This window comes from Coregonus clupeaformis, chromosome 8 (genome assembly GCF_020615455.1).
Source record: "Coregonus clupeaformis isolate EN_2021a chromosome 8, ASM2061545v1, whole genome shotgun sequence".
Taxonomy (NCBI): domain Eukaryota; kingdom Metazoa; phylum Chordata; class Actinopteri; order Salmoniformes; family Salmonidae; genus Coregonus; species Coregonus clupeaformis.
In genome coordinates this window covers 45,021,147-45,033,538 of record NC_059199.1, presented here as the reverse complement: position 1 = coordinate 45,033,538, position 12,392 = coordinate 45,021,147, and the positions used below count along the sequence as shown (strand labels likewise).

Genomic DNA, 12,392 nt, shown 5'->3' with positions numbered 1-12,392 from the left:
TTTGATAGGGTTGAGGTCAGGGCTCTTTGCAGGCCAGTCAAGTTCTTCCACACCGATCTCGACAAACCATTTCTGTATGGACCTCGCTTTGTGCATGGGGGCATTGTCATGCTGAAACAGGAAAGGGCCTTCCCCAAACTGTTGCCACAAAGTTGAAAGCAAAGAATCGTCTAGAATGTCATTGTATGCTATAGCGTTAACATTTCCCTTCACTGGAACTATGGGGCCTAGCCCGAACCAAGAAAAACAGCCCCAGACCATTACTACTCCTCCACCAAACTTTACAGTTGGCACTATGCATTAGGGCAGGTAGCGTTCTCCTGGCATCCGCCAAACCCAGATTTGTTGATTGGACTGCCAGATGGTGAAGCGTGATTCATCACTCCAGAGAATGCGTTTCCATTGCTCCAGAGTCCAATGGCGGCGGGCTTTACACCACTCCAGCCAACGCTTGGCATTGCGCATGGTGATCTTAGGCTTGTGTATGGCTGCTCGGCCATGGAAACCCATTTCATGATGCTCCCAACGAACAGTTATTGTTTTTCACTAAGCGCTCGGCGGTCCCGTTCTGTGAGCTTGTGTGGCCTACCACTTCGCGGCTGAGCCGTTGTTGCTCCTAGATGTTTCCACTTCACAATAACAGCACTTACAGTAGACCGGGGCAGCTCTAGCAGGGCAGAAATTTGACAAACTGAGTTGTTGGAAAGGTGGCATCCAATGATGGTGCCACGTTGAAAGTCACTGAGCTCTTCAGTAAGGCCATTCTACTGCCGTTGTTTGTCTATGGAGATTGCATGGCTGTGTGCTCGATTTTATACACCTGTCAGCAACGGGTGTGGCTGAAATAGCCAAATCCACTAATTTGAAGGGGTGTCCATATACTTTTGTACATATAGTGTATTTTACATTGCCAAAGCAAGTGAAATAAACAAACAAAACTGAGATTTTTTTTTAACAAAAAACTATTCGAAATTAACAGTAAACATTGCACTCACAAAGGTTTAATCTCTCTCTCTTTTTTATACAGTATCTCTCTTTATACAGAAACTCTGTATGTCCCTCTGTATTGCTGCTGACTTCTCACATTTCCCGCCAAAACACCTCTGGTCACAGTCATTTAACGTGCGGACCGCAGCTGAACTGAACCGGGGGCCGCCCCTGAGCTAATGAGAACCATGGGGGTAGTTTCTGTTTCTGAGACAAAAGCATGGCTCTAGTAAACCAGGGCGGTCATTACCGACACAAAGCCTCAGTGAGTGTAACATACCGGACTGGCAGCCAGGCATACAAACCCCCCTCCACCCCCTTCTCTCTGCAAGCATATCCCACTGCATGAACCACAACCCTTATCCAGGAAACAGACTTGAATCGTTTCATGCTGATTGAACTGGCTACAGAGACAAAGAGGGGGTCATGGAGTCAGCTAATGGGAAAAGAAAGGGGTTTCTACCTTACTAAATTACAACAACAAGCTCCATATATATGGCAGCTTCTTCGTGTGTTTAAAGACTGAACAAAGCTGAACGGAGTCGTGCCACATGTGGGGCTCTCTGTCCATGCATTCTTAACAATTACCGTGAACATACAGGCCTATCTTTCATTCAGCTCTCACAGAGTGAGGCCTCGCTATGTTTTATTTTCCATCCTCTGCAGGAACTGTGAGCTTAATCTCTTTACACTACTCCTAAAACCAACAAGCGCAGCACACAGTTAACACACTGCTACCAAAATATTGAGCTTTTTCATTTCAGCTATAACAACTTATTGAGGAAGAATTTGAGAAGAAACTCCTAGCATTCAGTAAACCTTGAACACCCCCTGCAAGTAAACCTTTCTACTTTCAAAACTGAAAATGGAAATTTTACATCTGCTCTTCCAAAGACACTAGTCTGCTGCTGTAGTGGCAGTCCATGATCTCCTAAACAAGTGACACATTGAGAGCAATGCATCACCATTATGAAGGAGCTGGGTACTGGGCACAAGATAAGATGGGCTGAGTGAGGCTGCCTCTTATCAGAATGGGCAGACTGGTCCTGGGCTGATGAGCCTGGTGGAGGCTGGAGGACTGTAGAACTATTGCTTATCACAGTACACACAATTTTCCTTACACAGTACACACACACTTTTACATTAACATTTTTGACATTTAGCAGACACTCTTATCCAGAGCAACTTACAGGAGCAATTAGGGTTAACTGCCTTGCTTAAGGGCACATCGGCAAATGTTTCACCTAGTCGGCTCAGGATTTGAACTAGCGAACAGGTGGCTCTGGGCTGCAGTACAGGACGGCTGCACAACGAATGGCTCCAGAGAGAGGGCAGACTCAAAGCCGTGCCCATAAAATACCCAGTGAGATGCCAGGGAAAATAATGCTAATTGATTGGGTGAGCTTTGAGAGCCCTAAGGAATCATTGACTAACTGGCTACATACAACGACTGATGGATGTCAAATACAACATCAGACAGGAAGGGGAAGAAGTGCTGAATGGGAGTGGTGTGTGACTTAGAGCTTGACACGGAACAGGACTCTTGCGGGTCCCGTGGGATTCTGGCAGGAATGGGAGTCAAGTTCTAGTCAAGTTCGGGACAGGACGGGACAGGATCAACAGTCCACAGGAACAGGCAGTACAGGAATAGTTATAAACTGAGTTTTTGGGGTGGAAATACACTACATGGCTCGTCGAACATCTCATTCCAAAATCATGGGCATTAATATGGAGTCGGTCCCCCCTTTGCTGCTATAACAACCTTCACTCTTCTGGGAAGGCTTTCCACTAGATGTTGGAACATTGCTGCGAGGACTTCTCTCTCTTCACTCTCTCTCTCTCTCACCCTCCCCCTCTCTCTCTCTCTCCAGCACTCCCCTCTATCTAGTTTCAAGTTTTAAGGTCACATGCACAAGTACAGTGAAATGCCTTTCTTGCAAGCTCCTACCCCAACAATGCAGTAATCAATTACAATGTAATCCTAAAAATAACAAGGTAGAATAAAAACACACAAGCTATAAAAATAAGAAGAACACGATAAAGTAAGTAAGCTGTATACAGGGTCAGTTCAGGGTCAGTTCCAATACCATATTTACAATGTGCAGAGATAATGGTTCGACAGAGGTAGATACACTACGTTACCAAAAGTATGTGGAAACCTGCTCGTCGAACATCTCATTCCAAAATTATGGCCATTAATAATGAGTTGGTCCCCCTTTGTTGCTATTACAGCCTCCACTCTTCTGGGAAGGCTTTCCACTAGATGTTGAAACATTGCTGTGGGAACTTGCTTCCATTCAGCCACAAGAGCATTAGTGAGGTCGGGCACTGATGTTGGGTGATTAGGCCTGGCTCGCAGTCGGCGTTCCAATTCATCCCAAAGGTGTTCGATGGGGTTGAGGTCAGGGCTCTGTGCAGGCCAGTCAAGTTCTTCCACACCAATCTCAACAAACCATTTCTGTATGGATCTCTCTTTGTGCATGGGGCATTGTCATGCTGAAACAGGAAAGTGCTTTCCCCAAACTGTTGCCACAAAGTTGGAAGCACAGAATCGTCTAGAATGTCATTGTATGCTGTAGCTGAAATATTTCCCTTCACTGGAACTAAGGGGCCTAGACCGAACCATGAAAAACAGCCCCAGACCATTATTCCTCCTCCATCAAACTTACCAGTTTGCACTATGCATTAGGGCAGGTAGTGTTCTCCTGGCATCCGCCAAATCCAGATTCATCCGTCGGACTGCCAGTTGGTGAAGCGCGATTCATCACTCCAGCGAACGTGTTTCCACTGCTCTAGAGTCCAATGGCGGCAAGCTTTACACCACTCCAGCCGACGCTTGGCATTGCGCATGGTGATCTTAGGCTTGTGTGCGGCTGCTCAGCCATGAAAACCCATTTCATAAAGCTCCCGACGAACAGTTATTGTGTTGACATTGCTTCCAGAGGCAGTTTGGAACTTGGTAGTGAGTGTTGCTACCGAGGACAGACGATTTCAATGTGGTACGCGCTTCAGCACTTGGCGGTCCCGTTCTGTGAGTTTGTGTGGCCTACCACTTTGTGGCTGAGCCGTTGTTGCTCCTAGACGTTTCCACTTCACAATAACACCACTTACAGTTGACCGGGGCTGCTCTAGCAGGGCAGACATTTTACAAACTGACTTGTTGGAAAGGTGGCATCCAATGACGGTGCCACGTTGAAAAACCACGGTGTAGGCTAGGCCTAATATAGTTTACATAATACAAATCTGTAAAAAAAAAAAAAAGGTCATTTCCCCCTCCCTCTTATGTCAGCTCACTCTCACGCCTCGCTCCACTTGTAGCCAGTCACTATGCTACCTCAGATGCCAACCTACGTCAGTAGGCTAAACGATGAAGCCTTCAATAGAGGAATTGCAACGTCTTGTTGCAGCCAAGGACTCATCACTAACATTAACATTAGAGCCAAGGAAAGAGTGACGTTTTAGCTACATTTGATGGAGTTGTCTTTGACAAAGAAGGAACCGAGTACACGGCTTGTAAAAAATGCTGCGGTTTAATCAAATAGGCTACCAACCAGAGAGCGGGACAAGCGGCCTGAAGCGGCATAGCTGCTCATACTCCCAACAACTTTACCGTCAAGCCCAATTGTTTGAGTATTTAACTAAACTCGTACCATCTGAGGTGAAGAGTGAAATAAAAATAGATTGACCTATGTAGTACTGCCACTCAGGTTTTTGAAATGTTTAATGTTCATGTTGTAAATGTTAATGTGTTGTAAATGTTCATATGTGCACAGTGCTCAGCTGTAGGCTACAGTGTTATGCCGGTGCTTTGCTGAGCTGGGGTCTCTGTCCACAGTGTTATGCCGGTGCTTTGCTGAGCTGGGGTCTCTGTCCTCAGTGTTATGCCGGTGCTTTGCTGAGCTGGGGTCTCTGTCCACAGTGTTATGCCGGTGCTTTGCTGAGCTGGGGTCTCTGTCCACAGTGTTATGCCGGTGCTTTGCTGAGCTGGGGTCTCTGTCCACAGTGTTATGCCGGTGCTTTGCTTGAGCTGGGGTCTCTGTCCTCATCCTCCAGCCTTAATCAATCTACATTTAGCTCATTTAGAATATGCTCTTATCCAGTGCAACTTCGGCCTACAGTCAGTTCATTTAACTAAAATAGGTAAGACAACCACACCGTCGCATAATGCATTAATTACATTATTTTCAATACTTCGTAAACAAACACAATAGTCTACATATTTCTGTGTGCAAAAATGAGCACGGGACAGGAATGTTCTGGGGGTGTAGAAAATAATTTACAGGACAAGATGGGACAGGAATTAATTTTCACTCCAGTGTCAACCTGTAGTGTGTGTGTCGCAGGCAGTTATTCCACTCTATATTATCAGATCTGACCCATCACAGCACTGAGAGAAAAGGCCATGTATGGGTTTTTTGTCAAATTGGCCCAGCAATCAGTTGACATTAATGCAGCGGTAAACAGAGTGAAACCTTGGTGACCTCCAGAGCCAAGGAGCCAGAGAGGTTATTAGGGTCAATGAGGAATAACTAGAGCTGTCACAATCACAGTGTGCATCAACACCACTCAACAGTTGTTCTGATCTCCCCTGTTGTTTTTGACTCACTCTACTCGTGAAAGGACAAAACAACAAAAAGGATAAACGCCTAGACAAAAGACAACTGTGTCGACCCTGTGTGTGTGTGTGTGTGTGTGTGTGTGTGTGTGTGTGTGTTTGTGTGTGTTTGTTTGTGTATATGTGTGAATCAAATCAAAGGATGCATTCTACTACAGTACTCTTCATAATCCCTGAACATGACATGCATAAGCATACATGCACGTGTGTTTACTTCCCATGCATATGATCTTCCTAATTGAAACATTAGTTAACATAAGCCCATTAAACATGTCACTCCTCTCCGGTGACAGCTGAAAGGAGAGAGAGGCATCTGAAGGCTGTGTCCTCAAAGCACCTGAGGGCTGGCGTGCCATTTGGTTTTGAGCTCGTCTTCGCATTACAGCGAGTCCTCACTGCACACACACACACACAGCTCACATTCAGCACATTCAGCAGAGCACACAATACCTTCCTTTCATTCTGTCCTGTGCGCGTGATTATCGGGGGGGTGTAGAGTGCCTAGAATGCAACGTGACTGACTATTTACAGTATCCAGTGAAACTCACTCTCTCTCTGCCTGCTGCGTGAATGATTCCAGGAGGATCACTGTTCGTTTGTTCACCTGACCTTTCTCTGCATAGCCAGAGAATACCATGAATGTAGATCCATCAGAGATGAACATGTGAGAGAGTCCAGGAGGCAGGTATGCAGTCCACCTGTCCTGGGAGATTATAGTTATATAAGTCTCGCCTTGACAGCTTTCTGAACCTGGTGCGTAGATGTAACGTTGCTACGTCTGACTCACTTCGTTGCAGTGCCTCCATTTCAAACTGAGGAGCTGTAATCTCAGGGGTGAGGGAGCACTGTCCACTCACTCTGTCCCTAATTTACCCAGCGCTCCCACTTCTGGTGGCAGCGGTAGCCTTGAGGTTAGAGAGGCAGGCAGTTAACCAGAGGGTTGTTGGTTTGAATCTATGGACTGACAGGGACTGGCGGGATTCTGTTTCCTCTCTCCTCGCTCCTCCTCTATAGCCCCATGTCTGCTTTCAGCTTCTATCGCCGTGGACAGATGACAGTTACAACCTTAAGTCGAGGGAACAGGAAATCCCTTGGTGGCGGTCGGCAGCAATATCTGTTCTTGCCGTGCGTGGCACACAGTGTGGTCCCGTCAAACAATGTTACTGTCATCTTCTGTTCCACACATCGTGACACACCATGATTTGTAAGAGGCCAGTTGGAGCTGGCCAGTCGACCCTCAGGCACGGACGGAAATCCAGATGAATCAACCCTTCCTGCACCAAAGGGCTCCCTCCCTTGGAATCAAAATATGATTAAAAATGTAGCCTATATTATGTTAGGCAAGACTTTTGATGTTGGTCCACAGGTGTTCAGTACACTTAAAGGCCCCATCCCTCAACTGTTTACCAAAACAAGTGGCTGGGTGCCACTTTGTTGTTTTCTGATTTCCAGATTTCCCCTTTAATCAGTGAAAATCCACAAGCACCTCAGGATAGACAATTAGGCTTCTTATGGGCTTCTTATCTGTAATTGCTGCCTAAGTGTCGATTACTTGAGGTCTCACTCAATACACGTCTCTGTCTGAACATGCCAGGCCACAGCAAGCAGACGCATGCCAACCCCTACCAGACTGACAGCCAGGCAGGCACACTGAAAACTAACCTCTAAACACAGCACTTAGGTTTTACATAGCACTATTCAGTGTCAAATCAACTTAAAATATATACCTATTACGATATTCTTCCTTTGCATTATGGCTTGGCATCGTGCATGGTGCTCTATGCCACAGTTCAAGTCAAGTCCATAGACATTAATGGAGGACTGCTAAACAAGTATGAGGAGGGCGAGCAAAGAAGGTCCTATGTTGCTCAGTTGGTAGAGCACGGCACTAGCAACGCCAGGGTCGTGGGTTCGATTCCAGCTGGACCACCCATACAAAAATGTGTTCACTCACTGATAATATAATATATGCCATTTAGCAGATGCTTTTATCCAAAGCAACTTACACTAATGCGATCATACATTTTACGTATGGGTGGTCCCGATAATCAAACCCACTACCTTGGCTTTACAAGCGCCATGCTCTACCAACTGATCTACAAAGGACCACATAAGTCTGAGGACTGATGTAAGTCGCTTTGGCTAAATGGCAGATGTGAGCAAGGAAGGAAAAACCTTGCTTCCGTTTTCCATATAGCCTTCCACATTAAGCTTCTAATTCGTCTCTTGGATGGTAGTAGAAGTCTTGTCGTTCATTCTCTTGAGTGGTGGGGAGTTTATCATAAGAGCAGTAGTAAGAGCAGGAGAGAGAGGAAATGGCCTGGTTTACCTGGTGCTCCATCTCTGCTGTCTGAGCCGTAATGGGAAATCTATCAGGTATTAAGTGGAGCCTGTGGAGCACGGCTGAGCAACAAGCACTCTTCATGAGTCACTCTGACCGAAGCAGCATACATATTCTGCGTCCTAAATGGCACCCTATTCCATAAGTAGTGCACTACTTTTGCCCAAGGCCGATATGGCTCTGGTCGTAATAGGAAATCTATCAGTTATTAAGTGGAGCCTGTGGATTACATAGGGAATCCTAGTGAATGATGATGGATCGTTTTTTTTCTTTTTTTATGTCCAAATCAATCCTGTTCTTTCAACATATACCCTCACAGACGACTATACAGAAGGGCAGAGCATCCTCATTCAATAGGATTTAGTCTAACCCATAGTCTAGCACATATGATGGATGGTTTCTAATATTGTGTCCCAAATAAATCCAGTTTTTCACCATATAGGCTTATATGCTACCCTCACAGACTACTAAACAGTAGAGCAGAGCACACTCAATACAGCACACTCGTCCCGTGTAGCTCAGTTGGTAGAGCATGGCGGTTGCAACGCCAGGGTTGTGGGTTCGATTCCCACGTGGGACTAGTATGAAAATATATGCACTCACTACTGTAAGTCGCTCTGGATAAGAGCGTCTGCTAAATGACTAAAATGTAAATGTAAGACGGAGAGCATCATTGGGTACTGTTACTGTAAGCACTGCACAACAACATACAGCAGATGATGAGACTGGGTGATAAGTGCACAACCCAGTGATAGTGATGCTCTCCGTGCATCTGCATTGCTTGCTGTTTGGGGTTTTAGGCTGGGTTTCTGTATAGCACTTTGTGACACCTGCTGATGTAAAAAGGGCTTTATAAATACATTTGATTGAAATTTGATTGATGATGAGACTGGGTGATAACTGGGTGATAACAACATACAGCAGATGATGAGACTGGGTGATAACAGCACAACAACATACAGCAGATGATGAGACTGGGTGATAACAGCACAACAACATACAGCAGATGATGAGACTGGGTGATAACAGCACAACAACATACAGCAGATGATGAGACTGGGTGATAACAGCACAACAACATACAGCAGATGATGAGACTGGGTGATAACAGCACAACAACATACAGCAGATGATGAGACTGGGTGATAACAGCACAACAACATACAGCAGATGATGAGAGGGGGTGATAAACAAGGGAAGAGCAGATTGTGAGCCAGGTGTGATGAAGATATATACTGTCAGAACAGATGTTGGGAAACAGGAAAAAGGGGAGTTTTCAGGACAAGAAAAATAACAAGCTGGCACTTAACGGGAAAACTTACATCCAGAGGCTGCTTTTCTGGTAATTCTGCGTCATTAAGACACATGATGCTGAACTTACATCAACACGTCTCCCTCGCTACTAGGGGCGATAAAGTGTTATAAAGTGTTATTCTACCCACATGCAAGCATACAAGGCCTTCCCTCGTCCGCCATTCGGCAAATCAGATCATGACTCCATACAAGCAGAAGCTCAAACAGGAATTACCCGTGACTCGCTCAGTTGAGAAATGGTCTCCAGAATCAGAGATTATGCTACAGAACTGCTTTGCTAGCGCTGATTGGAATATATTTCAGAACTAAACACCTCAGTCATGGTATTCCATGGCGCGTTCTCAGAGCTTGTGCAGAACAGCTGGCAGGTATATTCACAGTCATTTTCAACCTCTCCTTGTCCCAGTCTGTAATCTCCACATGTTTTAAGATGACCACCATCATTCCTGTTCCCAGAACTCTAAGGCTTCATGCCACAATAACTACCACCCTGTAGCACTCACATCTGTAAACATGAAGTGCTTTGAGAGGCTGGTTATGGCACACATTAACTCCATAATCTCAGACACCATAGACCCACTTAATTTGCATACCGCCCCAACAGATCCATAGACGACGCAATCTCAATTGCACTCTACACTGCACTCACCCACCTAGATAAGAAGTATACCTATGTGAAAATGCATTAACTACAGCTCAGAGTTCAACACCATTGTCCCCTCCAAGCTCGTCACTAAGCTTAGGACCCTGGGACTGAACACCTCCCTCTGCAACTGGATCCTAGACTTCCTGACGGGCCGAGCCCAGGTGTTGAGGATAGGCAACATCACCTCCACCACACTGACCCACAACACGGGGGCCCCACAGGGGTGTGTGCTTAGTCCCCTCCTGCATTCCCTGTTCACCCATGATTGCATGGCCACGCACGACTCCAACACCATCATCAAGTTTGCTGACGACACGACGGTGGTAGGCCTGATCACCGGTGACGATGAGACAGCCTACAGGGAGAAGGTCAGTGACCTGGCAGTGTGGGACCAGAACAACATCTTCTCTGTCAACGTCAGTAAGACCATGGAGCAGATCGTGGACTACAGGAAACGGGGGAGGGGAGGGTTGCTGCAGTGGAGCGTGAGCGGGTCGAGAGCTTCAAATTCCTCGGGGTCCAAATCACTAAGGACTTAAAATGGTCCACACACACGCACACATTCGTGAAGAAGACGTGACAGAGCCTCTTCCCCCTCAGGAGGTTGAAAAGGTTTGGCATGGGCCCTCAAATCCGCCAAAGGTTCTACAGCTGTACCATTGAGAGCATATTGACTGGCTGCATCACTGCTTGGTATGGCAATAGCACTGCCCTCGATCGCATGGTGCTACAGAGGGCGGTGCAGACAGCCCAGAACATCACTGGGGCCGAGCTCTCTGCCATCCAGGACCTCTATACCAGGCGGTGTGAAAGGAAGGCCCGTAGAATTGTTAGACTCCAACCACCCAAGCCACGGACTGTTCTCTCTGCTTCCGCACGGCAAGCAGTACCAGTGCATCAAGTCTGACACCAACAGGCTCCTGAACAGCTTCAATCCCCATGCCATAAGACTGCTAAATAGCTAACTAAATAGTTCACCTATCTGAGTTGACCTTTGTATTGTCTCAATGCATACTCACAGGGCCCTACACACTACACACACTGATACTCCAACACACACACAAACACTCACTCCATCATATGCTCACATACTGACTCTACACACACCCACTGACATACAATCATCACATACGATGCTGCTACTCTGTTTATCATATATCCTGATGCCTAGACACCTTACCCCTATACATACACTATACAGTTGAAGTCGGAAGTTTACATACACTTAGGTTGGAGTCATTAAAACTCGTTTTTCAACCACTCCACAAATTTCTTGTTAACAAACTATAGTTTTGGCATGTCGGTTAGGACATCTACTTTGTGCATGACACAAGTAATTTTTCCAACAATTGTTTACAGACAGATTATTTCACTTATAATTCACTGTATCACAATTCCAGTGGGTCAGAAGTTTACATACACTAAGTTGACTGTGCCTTTAAACAACTTAGAAAATTCCGGAAAATGATGTCATGGCTTTAGAAGCTTCTGATAGGCTAATTTACATCATTTGAGTCAGTTGGAGGTGTACCTGTGGATGTATTTCAAGGCCTACCTTCAATCTCAGTGCCTCTTTGCTTGACATCATGGGAAAATCAAAATAAATCAGCCAAGACCTCAGAAAAAAAATTGTAGTCCTCCACAAGTCTGGTTCATCCTTGGGAGCAATTTCCAAACGCCTGAAGGTACCACGTTCATCTGCACAAACAATAGTACGCAAGTATAAACACCATGGGACCACGCAGCCGTCATACCGCTCAGGAAGGAGACGCGTTCTGTCTCCTGGAGATGAACGTACTTTGGTGCGAAAAGTGCAAATCAATCCCAGAACAACAGCAAAGGACCTTGTGAAGATGCTGGAGGAAACAGGTACAAAAGTATCTATATCCACAGTAAAACGAGTCCTATATCGACATAACCTGAAAGGCCACTCAGCAAGGAAGAAGCCACTGCTCCAAAACCGCCATTAAAAAGCCAGACTACGGTTTGCAACTGCACATGGGGACAAAGATGGTACTTTTTGGAGAAATGTCCTCTGGTCTGATGAAACAAAAATATAACTGTTTGGCCATAATGACCATCGTTATGTTTGGAGGAAAAAGGGGGATGCTTGCAAGCCGAAGAACACCATCCCAACCGTGAAGCACGGGGGTGGCAGCATCATGCTGTGGGGGTGCTTTGCTGCAGGAGGGCCTGGTGCACTTCACAAAATAGATGGCATCATGAGGAAGGAAAATTATGTGGATATATTGAAGCAACATCTCAAGACATCAGTCAGGAAGTTAAAACTTGGTTGCAAATAGGTCTTCCATATGTGGAAGTGGGCTAAATCAGGGTCACACAGAGTGTTTCTTGGTAGTCTTAAACAAATCTACTTTGAAACAAAAGTATACACCTCACACACATGGTTATTGGCTTTTAAAAAAGAAGACACCTGTACCATGTCAGATATAGTTGAAAGATAGAGTAGAAATGTATTCAATTTTGAG

At 45.7% G+C, this 12,392-nt stretch overlaps 1 protein-coding gene across 2 annotated transcripts in view; it reads right to left on the bottom strand.

Moving 5' to 3' along the window:
• Positions 1-12,392, bottom strand: part of LOC121571811 (alpha-catulin) — a 99,851-nt gene that overhangs the window by 64,504 nt on the left and 22,955 nt on the right. The gene's annotated exons all lie outside the window — the stretch shown is intronic.